This window comes from Equus caballus, chromosome 6 (assembly GCF_041296265.1).
Source record: "Equus caballus isolate H_3958 breed thoroughbred chromosome 6, TB-T2T, whole genome shotgun sequence".
Lineage (NCBI taxonomy): Eukaryota > Metazoa > Chordata > Mammalia > Perissodactyla > Equidae > Equus > Equus caballus.
The window spans coordinates 14,690,056-14,702,573 of NC_091689.1; the positions used below are offsets into that span (position 1 = coordinate 14,690,056).

Sequence of the window (12,518 nt, forward strand, 5' to 3'; positions counted from 1 at the left end):
TAGTGCTTGTTATGTTTCCCCACAATACCAAGAGCCAAAATAAGCATCATCATTTCCATCATCATCATCATCACAGTAATGGCTAACCCTTATTGAACATTTGCTGTGTATCTGGGAATCTGCGAAATGCTTTATAGGGATCACCACGTTTAATCCTTCCACCAACCTTTTGAAGGAGTTCCCAAATTTATTCTCATTTTGCAGATGAGAAAACAGGATCAGAATGTTTAAAAAATTTATAGTCTCAGATTGAGCATCATTAATGTGGCAAATGGCTAAATGATACTGTATGCTTATTAATTCTGACAACCTTACTAATATAAATCCTTTGACTATTTCCTATTAAAACATGTATTTGTATTCTCCCAGCATGAATCATTGTCTGATGTTATTTGCTTGCTATCTGCTTTCCTACCACTAGCATCAGAATTTCAGGAGGAAAGAGTTTTTCAGTCTCGTTGATTTTATTCCCAGTGCCTCAGCTAGTATCTAGCATAACAGACACTCAGTAAATACTGAATGAATGATGAATGAATGGACAAATGAAGATAGCTGCCTGTCTTAGTCAGTTCAAGCTGCTATAACAATTGCCATAGATTGGGGGGCTTAAATAACAGAAATTTATTTCTTACATTTCTGGAGGCTGGAAGTCCAAGATCAGAGTGCCAGCAGATTTGGTGTTTGGTGGCAGCCCTAGTCCTGGTTTGAAGAATGTGATCTTCTAAATGTGTACTCACATGGCTGAGAGTAGAAAGAAGGAGCAATTCTCATGCCTCTTCTTACAAGGACACTAATCCCATCATAAGGGCTCCACCTTCATAACCTAATGATTTCTCAAAGACCTCATCTCCATATACCATCACAATGGGAAATAAGGCTTCAACATATGAATTTTGAGGGGACATAAAATGCAGTCTATAATATTGCTCAAGAGTGCACAGGTAGTAAATGTCACAGCTGACCTGAAGGCTAACACTTTTAAATGCTAAGATATTCTGTACGAGTGTGGAAGCTGGGTTGTCCTACTCTGTGCTGACCTTTTCACCAGAATCCCCAGACTTGTGAAAATGCACTGACCTTTAATCTCAAGGGATGTGGCCAAGGCATTGACATTTTTATTAAGTGCATCAGGCACTTCTTATGTTTAAGACCCACAGCTGTAGACTGAATCTTCCCAACAGAGATAAATATACAGCCCCTGGGAGTAGAGACTGTTAAAAGTTCAGATGGTTTTGTTCACTTTCTGTGAATTTATGCTTTCTGGCTTTTTCAGAGACGTTTTCCAGATCAATGCCTTCAAATTAGCTTTTAATACACCTGCGACTCTGTACCTTCTTCCTGCATAATACTCAGTAGCTTCTAAAGAACTTTTGAATATAGTCTCTCCTCTAAGCCCATAACACTTCCCTGAGATCAGGAGACAGATACTAATTTATATGTGAGAAAGAGGAGGCTCAAGGATATGAAATGATTTATTTAAGTGTTACTAGCACATAGAGAGTAGTCCATCAGCTGTCCAGAGAGCCTAGTTCTTACTCCTGTCTTATTTTTGGCAGCTTCTCCAGTTCCATCAAGTGTTGAAAAAATATACTGTAAGCCAAATCTTGGAGACCACCTGCCCTGAGCAAATGTCTAGCTGACATATGAGAATTAAACCTGAGCAGAGGTAGCCATTGCTGGTAACTCCCCATGATTCATGTTTGGCTATAACCTCAGACTCATTGCTTTCACCTAAAATTCTCGAAAAACAAAAGTTGGAGCTATGGTGATGTGGAGGGAAATGCCTGCCAAGACAAGGAAGGAGGGCTTTGCTCCTGTGCTTTATCATCCCTCACCACGGATGACCCAGGTCAGTGTCACCTGCCATCTCTAGTCAACGAAATGGTGCAGCCAACTTAGGAAAGATGTAGTGTAAATTCTCCAACACACCAGGGTATAATTTCTGCCACTGTTTTTTCTTGAGTTTGAGTTTGCTTTAGGTTTATTCTTTTTCTCTCTCTCTTTCTTTCTCCCTTTTCCTTTTTCTTTCCTCCTTTCTTTCTTCTTCCTCCTTCCTCTCTTCCTTCTTTCTGTTCTGTTTCTTTTCTTTATTCCTTCTTTCTTTCTTACAACCAAGTTCACTTTAGTGGAACAGGATTTTTTTTTTTTTTTTTTTTTTGGATGATTAGCCTTGAGCTAACATCTGGCACAAATCCTCCTCTTTTCACTGAGGAAGACTGGCCCTGAGCTAACATCCATGCCCATCTTCCTCTACTTTATATGTGCAACACCTGCCACAGCATCGCTTGAAAACCAGTGCATACGTCCACAGCCGGGATTCGAACCGGCGAGTCCTGGGCCACTGAAGCAGAACATGCGAACTTAACTGCAGCACCACCAGGCTGGCCCCAGGAACAGGATTTTGAGATGTGCTAATTAATAGTTTATGAAATTTAGGATATTGTATTCACTTTTGATCTCCTATTTATTTAAGACACAGAAACATATTTAAACAAAAAACCCACTACATTTTACTAGAGTAGAAAAATGGTTTACTTTGGAAGTTATATTAGATTGCATTTTATCAAGTAATTTTAAAGATAAGTTAAAAGCAAATTATTTACCTTATCAATTATCAGAAGCCTAAATATAATCATCTCTCTAGATGGTATTTATGTATCTCCTTTGTACAAAATTACAATATATAATACCAGTGGGACAAAGTTTGTATTAAAAATAGATAATATACATGTTTCTTATTAAGTCTTTAACACTTCAAAATTACTGTTTGTTTCATGACCAATAAGTAGTTAGAGGTCTGAAAAATACTATCAAAAGTTGTTCTCATTATCACTCTTAGTTCCTACTAAATTCTATAGGAGCAAAAATGTTAAAGTTGAGTAAGAGAATATATCCACAGAGCATTCTGATAAATAGTAAAAGTGCCAAAGAAGAAATAGTAGCTATGCCATTTTTGATTTTTTAAAGTTTATTAGAGAGATTTGTTATTCCCCCCATCACCACAACATCTGGCTACATTCAAAGTGCTTAATGAAAAAGATGAGTCTATGTGTCATATTAACAAAAGAATTTTGTACAAGCATGTACTGTGGAGGAGATAAACAAATTACTTTCAGAAAATGCTATGTCAAAGAGATTAATTCTGGCACAGATGTACTCATTGGCTATAATACAAATATTGTGTATTTCCTTCAAAATTGCTAGTATTCTACCAAACAAATGAATGCCATTTTAAAAAGGCCAAGTACTTTGAGGAAATTAATAAACATCAGAGAGCAAGAATGCATGTATTTATCTGACCAGTTACTTTAAAACTCACAGTGTTAACATGCATTTATGTATTAGGTGGTGCCATTGTTTAACTGTTTTTATACGTCAAAATAGGCAATTGTCACAAATTCATATGGTTCAGCCTAATAGAATGTCTATTATCAGGTAACACCATTCTTGATTAATTGTTCAAGCAATATAAATGACGTAGGACAAGCTCAACTATCCAAACTGCAAAATAACAGGAGGCTTGACCTACAATATTTAAATAGATTCCAAGATGGAATTAAATCTTATACTCTACCTACAAAATGTTTTATTGGCCATTATCTACCTCTGTTGGTTTTTTGTCTGTTATCATATTGCCTTATCCAAATGAATTTCACTTCTGGCTTAAAACATTTATAGGCATCCATGTGATATCATGCATGCTACATTAGCTTTCTTTTAATCATGATGACACAAATTCCATGTTGGTCATGTCTTCATAAAAACTTCTTTCTGTAACTTATTCATGTGGTGGTCCGAAAAAAAGTTTCCATGGGGAAAATTACATTTTATGGGTTGCACTTTTAATGAAATGTCCTTATTTAGTCATCTTACCTCCCTAATTTAGTGTGGTATGGAAAGAATCTAAGGAAAAAATTATTAAGGGTCATACTAGAAATGAAAGAACTAAATCTTACTGTTGGGACATCTGGAACAGACAAAACCACAGACATTAAAAAAAGGGGGGAGCTATAAATTAGTAACGATCTTTACACAGTATTATGGAATAAAGGAAGTGTGCTCATCTACACAAACTCTATCTAGCAGAGTAGTCTCTACCATTCTCTACCCTGCTCTCTCCCTTTTCCTCTAGTTTTGTGTTGGATTAGACCAATGGCAGGCTTCAGTAAGAGACTAAAGGACAGTAATGTGTGAGAAGGTGAAGGAATTCTCTCTCCCTCATCCTCCTGCTAGTTCCTTCCTGTCTTGCTGCAGTTTAGCAGAATCTAAATTTCCTCCATGTCTAGCTTTGCGTGAGAGGCCCCTCTTTTATGTGTTGACTAATACATACCGAGTTCTAGTAACACTGTGTGCTCTCTTTTTCCCTTCAGTCCTAGGGATGGTAACGGCTTCACTCTGTTGGTAGTCCATGGATGTATCACCATCCCAGTGTCCTTACTCCTGCTCATATCTCTGTAATTTGGATTTTTTTCAGCTGAACTCTTTGACGTTGTTGCTTGTTTATTTATAATACTTTAAAAATCACAGAAGCACAGCGTTTATTTTTTTAAGAGCTTTCAATGCTGTTTGCAATATTGTAAGTAAGCAAGCAAACAAACAAATACATACATTAAAAAAATGAGCTTTACAGTTCAGAAGAGTTCTGTAAATGCCTTAATTTGCCACCAGGGAAGATTTTAAAACAGTAGTTTTACTGTATTAGCTCTCAGAGTGATTTTTTTGTAACAAGATTAATCAAGAAGTTATCACAAATGAGAAATTTGATTGGAGAATCTTTGTTCACACAAAAAATAACTAATGCTACAGTTGTAAATAACTCAGATAATGCCTGACTCCATGGAGCTTATTATCTTGCTGACAATAAAGTCTTTTAAAAATAATTACACATATGACAATTGTTGTAAGTATTAAGAAAGATAAATACAGTGGAAAATCATCTGGGTCGAAGGGAATGACTCATAAGGTGAGAACTGAAGGATGAATTGGCTAGGTACAGGGGCAGATAAAAAGCTGCCAAGATGTGCATGCAGATTCTGTGGTATGAAGGAGCATGGAATAACTGAAAAATTGAAAGGATGCCCAGGTGACTATATCACAGAGTCTATGTTGGGGAATGGTAAGATATAAGGCTGAGAGTGATATAATTTCAAGACCTTGTAGTCCATATTAAAGATTTTAGAGGCCATTCCAGGAGCAATGCAAATCATTGATGGATCTTAGAAGAGGGATGACATGACAAAAATTTGTGTTTGTAAAGACAACTCTGGCTGCTTAGAGAAGAAAGAAAAAGAGGCAGGATGTTGAGGGAGCAACAGTAGATAAGAGGAGACCAAGTAAAAGACACTGTTGATTTAGATTAGAATGTTATATATGGAGAGATGTAAGCAAAATTGAAAGAATGGTGAATAATTGAATAAGATTCAAGGTAGAAGAAAGTATCAAGGGTAATAACCAGGATTCCACATTGAGTAGAATACTGGTTGATGGTGTCATTTACTGAAACAGAGAATCTTGGGTAAAGAGTAGGTTTGTGGTAAAAGGGAACTGATTTCTGTTTTGGAGAGTTGAGTTTGAGGCATTTAACACATGGACCAAGTTGGCAGTTGAGTTTAAGGGATGGAAGGATAAGACATTGCCTAGAAAGAGAGCACTAGAGAGAAGGGTCAAGTCTTGGATGAAATGTCAACCTTTGAAGATTGAATGGAAGAGTAGGAGAGAGCAAGGGAGACCAGCAAGGAGTGACCAGTGAATTGAATGAAAATCAGAAATTTTTTGGTTTCAGTAGAGTCAAAGCAAAAAATTGTTTCAAGGAAAATCAAAGGCATTGAATATGGTTGAGATTTTAACTAAGATAATATCTTTTGGATTTTGTGATACTGAGGTCATTGGTGACATTAGCATGGACAGTTTTGGAGTGGAAAAGTGGAGGCAGGGGCTGACCCAGTGACATAGTGGTTACGTTTGTGTTATCTGCTTCAGCGGCCCTGGGTTTTTGGGTTCAATTCCCAGGTGCGGAGCTACATACTGCTCATCAAGCCATGCTGTGGTGGCATCCTGAGAACAAAGTAAAGGAAGATTGGCACAGATGTTAGCTTAGGGCCAATCTTCCTCACCAAAACAAAGAAAAGTGGAGGCAGAAGACAATTTGGTGTGCAGTACGTGGAGACAATAAGTAGAAACAACTCCTAACAAGTTTAACTGGAAGAGAAGAAGAGCAAAGAGCAGGAGTGGCAGGAGTGAGAGGCAAAATAAAATAGATAAAGTGTATTTTTTCTTTTTTTGAAGGTGAGAAAAGCAAGATTATCTGAGATAAGAAAGCTCAGGTAGACTAACACATTGAAGACTCAGGAGACAGGAGATAAAGTGCAAGATTCCCGAGATGGCAGGAAGAAAAGGACTTGAGCAATGGTGAGGGAATTGGACTTGAATGGAAGAAGATGTACCACTTCCATGGTAGGAGGTGGGCAAATTTGGTTTCAGGAATTGAAAGCCTTCCTCTCTGATACCTTATGCGTTCCCTGCAAAGCAAGAAGTAATCATTTACTGAGAGTGAGAAAGGGTGGAAGTTTAGAGGTTTTACACTACTGTGGAGTTCTGAAATAAATGAAATCACAAGTCAATTAGAAAAGAGTAGCAGGATTGCCAAGCAATAATGAAGGTCTATTTAACATTGGTATCCATAAATTTAGAGGTATCAATCTGATAAGTTTTGTACAATGCTTTATTTATTTTTTGGGGGGAAGTTAAGGAGATTGTCGCTGAGCTAACGTCTATGCCAATTTTCCTATATTTAGTATGTGGGATGCCGCCACAGCATGGCTTGATGAGTGGTGTGTAGGTCTGCATCCAGGATTCGAACCCACAAACCCTAGGCTGCCAAAGTGAAGCACACAAACTTAACCACTACACCATCGGGCCAGTCCCTGTATAATGCTTTTTTAACCAAGTACAGTGTGTCCAACAATGGAGCATCGTTGCCTGGATAACAAAGAATCTCTCATCTCTTGCTACATCTCTATGCAACTTATGTATAAGCCTGTAAATTGCCATGCCTATCCATGCACCCATGCATTGTCACCACATAAAGATGAGCACCTAACGCTCTTATCCTCAAATCTAGTCTTGAAACCACTTTCCCTAACCCATTTCTTGTTTACAAGCCATTTATTGGATCTTAGGATCATTTTTTATACAACCATGGTTCACCTCACAAAGACTAAATTCCCATTGCTTCCACCAATGATGACCATTCAGATTGTCCTTCAGTATATGCTATCTCGTGCTACCATAAAGAAATGATTTTCATTTGAAATTAGAAATGCTCTTTAGTCATTGACCTAAGGGTAAATAACCCAGTTACATTATATCCACAACCTAGAAAACTTCTTGTCTACTCTCTTGCAGCACATTCTCCCTCTTACTCTAGTAATCAATGATACTCTAGTATCATTGCCTCTAACAAGAAAACACCCACAAAAATACCCTATAAAATACAGATTTTCCATATCTCAAGATCAAATTTGTGACCAACTCAAAGCTTGTCTAATATTGAGTGAGGGAAGGAGAGTTTACAGAAGATTTGAATTAAGCTATTCTGAAGTGATCCCCAGCGACTTCACTCACTAAATCTGAGGATCAAAAAGGATCAGGGGTGGGGACAGTAGGTAGACCCAGCAACAAGGAGACTCAAATTGTACAAATGTTAGCTTTTCAACTAAGTGAAACTTAAACGTTTGGGCACTATGGTTTCATTTTGAAATTTGACGAAATCTATGAAGACGCTCCCTGAAAAATGCACACAGAAACATATCCACATGAATTTTTATTACAGTTTGAAGAGTCTCCCAGGAACCCTGAGTGTAATCCATGAGCAGTGGCTCATATATCGCCAAATAAATAATCACTATTCAGAGTAAAGTCAGCATATTCTTTGAGATCTCTTCAGCCAGCCCAGGCATTCTAGATCTCAACCCTGAGAACCACTCAGAATTACATTTGTCACAATGGATGTGAGGGAGAAAAATAATCACCCTCACACATTTTAATAATACCTGTCCTAACAAGGTAGCAAGTTTCTCTTAACCTAGAACCCAAAATTTAGAGTAAACCTTTACATTCTTGAAGGATACATATTGGAAAATTTTACATGTTTTTTAAATTAATTATCATAAGTCAGGGGTTATGTCACAGAAAAAAATTACAGAGATGAAAATAAGGTTAGAGAATCACAGGCTGGAGATGTGGATTCTGGGTAGGCTTACCAATCATCCCGATTTGCTCAGGTATAAGAAAGGCTCCCAGGATGTAGGGCTCTCAGCACTAAAACCCAGCAAATCCCTGGGAAAGAGGGGTGAATTAGTCATCCAAATAGGCAGACAACTTTGTTCACTCTTAGTCAGTGCAGCATGGCTCAGAAAACTAGCTTCTGTCAGCATAATTAATTCAAATTTATGCTTAGGGAAAATTACAAGTAATGACTAAAATTTGTTGTAAGTTTACTTTGTGGTAAGCAGAGAGATTAACACTTTCACATGGAATATCATTTTTAAATCTAACTTTATAACAGAGGTATTACTATTACCACATCTTAAGGATGAGATTCAGTAATTAGCTCAAGATCACATAGCAAGTGGAAGGTCCCAGTTCAAACACAAGACCTCTGCCTCCTGGGCTTAAGCTATTAACCACAGCCCTAATATACACTAAACCTTTGGATTCATTTGAAAACTGTAGAAAACATCAATGTTAAGCTTAAGAATACAAAGTGTGTACTTTTTTCTCTGACCTAATCACTCTCATCTCAAACTGTTAATGAGGTAAGATATAAAAATACCATATGTGGAGTGAATAAGATGGAGCTGGACATTCAAGGCAGGTTCTGATACTGAGAAAGCCATTTTTAAATGAAAGTGACCAATACATTTGTAAAGCAATGAGTAAAATGCATATGAACAATTCCACGTGCTTAAAACAGAGACAAAGGGGAGGAACAGGTCAGATATTGGTTTTAACAGTTTCAGCAATATAATTTCTTTAAGAACACACTTCATGTTCTCATTATAATCAGGGAGAAGATATTCAAAGAGTATGTCAACCTTAGCATCCTTTACAGAGAAGTATTTGCATTAAAAAGTAGAGCATATTACAATTTTGCACACATTAGATTTCTTGGCTATTATTGTCTGAAAATACAGTCACTATTTTATATAAAGCCAAGTTTGTTTTAAAATCTCTGAGAATACATGAAGACATTCAGGTTTGTGCTGAAGACTGGATAGCTTAAATGTAAGGACAAAGGCATTCACCTCTACAGAGACAGTAGAGGGTATCATATTTCTAATTAATTCTTCTCCCTTTGTTTCCCAATCAAACACAGCATGAGTCTCATGTATATTTTGAAAGACATGGTGCTAGTGTTCAAGCATGAACTGGACAACTATCTATCGGGCTGTTATATAGTGGACTTGTACATCAAGTAAGAGTACAGACTACTAATAACCTTTCCAATTAGACTTTCTCTAAGTCTGTGCATTTCTAAAGTTAAACTCTAAATTTTCAAAATGTCATTTCCAATTCTATCCATAATATATCCAAGAATTAAACCCCACTGACATTTATGAATCAGGCTAGGACATTCCATTTATTTCTACAGTAGCAAGTATTTGAAATATTGGAAAGCCTTGGGAAATCTGTGAGATGAGGGGCTGTTTTCTTCCCCCCGGATAAAACATAAATTTTCTTTTAAAGTAAGGGCAACCAAAAGGAGACACTATCTGTAAAATTTTAAGATCAGGTATTCATCATTGTGATTTTAAAAGTATAAGGCAACACAGATGGCTTATTCACTGGGACAGCATCACTGAAGGCAATCTGGTCTGATATTGAATACACCTGTTGGAGGTGGAAGGGGGAGGAAGGAAGCGGGAGAATTTTTATCTTCCAAAATTATCCAGAAATATTACAGTAAAAATACTTGGCAACTTCTTTCTATATAGTCCAAACTGACTGAAGATAGATGGTTTGGTTTCATTCATTTTATTTCTCCTTATAGGATATGTCCACATGGAACATGCCAAACTGACCATTGGAGCCACAAGCGTTCAGTCAAATAGCATGATTCACTAAATAAAAGCAAGCAATGGCTTAAAATGATTTTGACTTAATCATTCAAAGATTAAACTCATCAATCACCCAGTGAAATCAATTGTTTATGCATGCAAACATAGCTTTTATTTTTCTAATTCTCGAAGAGAATTGAGTTTATATGAGGATAAAGGATAGGCAACATTAATTAGATAGAGTTGAGAAGAAGGCAAATTTTAAGATGAGCAATGAGTAAAATTATTAGGAGCAAGAGGTGGGAAAGGGGAAAGGAGGAATTGATTTTAACTTCTGGCTCTGATTTGACTCTCCTTTTCAGTCACTTACCATTTCTCATGTCATTTTCCTTTTTCTGTTATATGGAAATTAGAGAGAAAAGATGATAGAGATAAAAGAAGCCAAGAGGACAACACGTTTAGATAAAGAAGGAGAAATAAAGTTGGAGCCTTGCCCAGGAGCTCTCTCCCAACATGGTAAGTGGAGGAGTTTCATTTCCTTCAAGGAAACAGGCTGTTTTGTCAGCACGATGCGCCTTGTTTTTTACTGCTATCACTCCGGTCACCACTGACACCATCTGGGGTCAGCACAAAGCTTGCTACCATGCTCAGCACCTGAAAAGCTACCATGATGTTTGCAACGTGATTCATCCTCTTACCTCCTGCCTCCACTTTGGGTGTAGATACTTAGGAGGTTTGGGAAGCCGTGATAGAATCACATTCTCGGTTGTCTTCCTGAAAATCCTCTAAATCACAGTTTACCTGCATTTTCGTCTCTCTCCCCTGTGTCAGATTATTGCTAAAATGCCACGTTCTCAGGAGATCTTCCCTGACATTTAAAACAGCAGCACCTGCCAGTGCTGCTTCGTTTTCCTCTCACGCTGATTATTATTGAACATGTCATGTAGTTTACTTATTTTATTACACCTATTGCCTTTCCCTACCTACCTTGCTTATTTCCATTAAAATCCATGAGGCAGGTATTTTCATTTGTCTTGTCCTTTGCTGTATGTAGTAGACACTCACCAAATATTTACTGCTCGAATTCATTATTTGTCTTGGTTACTATATCCAGGTCATATCAGAAGTATCTGACTTTGATTGTCTCTATTTCTTTAAGGAAAGCAGATAATATAATGGTCAGTTTAGTCCCCAAGTGTCATAGTGAGATATAGTGCTGATTTAGGAGGCTGGAGACCTGATTTGGTATCGTGATTTCACTACTACAACCTGAGCTTGGAACACTGAGCTTCAGCTTCCTCTCCCATAAAATCAGCATTAAAATAATACCCTCTTTTCAGTGCTATTGTAAATATCAGATAATTTACAGGGACAAAAAAGGTATACACAGTAAAATGTTATGGAAATATTGGTTAGTTCTGTTTAACAAAAAATCTAGCTGACTTATCTGAATTAGTAAGGAGCAGACTGATGCCTTCAAACCGTATTAAGATGTTTCTACTCCTCGGATATGATCTATGGTTCTAATTGACTGGAATCCTGAAAGAATTTACTGATGATCCCAAGTAATCCTGTCTTTCTCAAGTCTGTATGTTTGCAGACTTAGGTGTTAGTTGTAGCTGAATTATATGATAAAATCTATCTTTTATACATAATATTATGATGAACTGAACTAATTACAACTTTACTTTACATGAAGCATGCATTTTTCATATCATACAACTGACTCTTTAGCAAATGCTCTTCACTTTAAAATTTTGAGAAGGAAGTCATTCTTTGGTATGTTTATTGTCACTTGAGAAAAATTGGTGTGGTAAGCTTATTGTTTGGAGAGAAAATTGTATTTGACTGTATAAAATAGCCTACTTTTCATACCAGTGGCATAACACTTCATTTTAGAAATGTGGCATTTTAATATTGTAGGAACATGAAAAGGAGGTGATTTCAGTCACCACTTAAGAATCGTGAGCTCAAAGGACATCTAAGAAATCTTTAAGGAACAAAAGAGCTGGAAATGAAGGGGAAATGGCTGGATAATTTTTTTTTGCCTTTTATTTGAAGTCCATCTGAGTTTGTTTCTCACTTGATTCAGATTCATTGCTCAGTATTAATTCTGATGCTAAGCAAAAAAATTGAGGCTGCAGGAGAAGCTGCATCAAGCTGAGAAGCAGGTAGGCCTATGTGTCTACACTCTTACATCCAAGAGAAAATTCAGTGCCATTTGTTGTAATTAATCATGGTGATTCCATTGTTAAGTTAGATTCTCAAAACCTGACACAAGCCAAGAGTACCCTGCTAGAGCTGTTATATCTGCTGAGGACTGAATGTATCCTTGTCTGATTTTCACCATTATCTTAGTCATTTTTTCTTCTTACTTCAGAGACCTCTTTCATAAAGCTGATAGAGCCTTCAAATTCTGCCTCATTGTATTAATCTGAACAGATATAGAGTGACTAAAAG

General features: G+C 37.0%; 1 long non-coding RNA gene across 2 annotated transcripts in view; it reads left to right on the plus strand.

The window, feature by feature from the left end:
• The window catches only part of LOC111773789 (uncharacterized), a 90,318-nt gene that overhangs the window by 20,168 nt on the left and 57,632 nt on the right, over nucleotides 1-12,518 (plus strand). For both annotated transcript variants that reach the window (XR_011440235.1, XR_002808417.2), the window contains exon 2: nucleotides 10,472-10,574. This is a non-coding gene — a long non-coding RNA (uncharacterized lncRNA). The remainder of the gene's footprint in view (nucleotides 1-10,471; nucleotides 10,575-12,518) is intronic.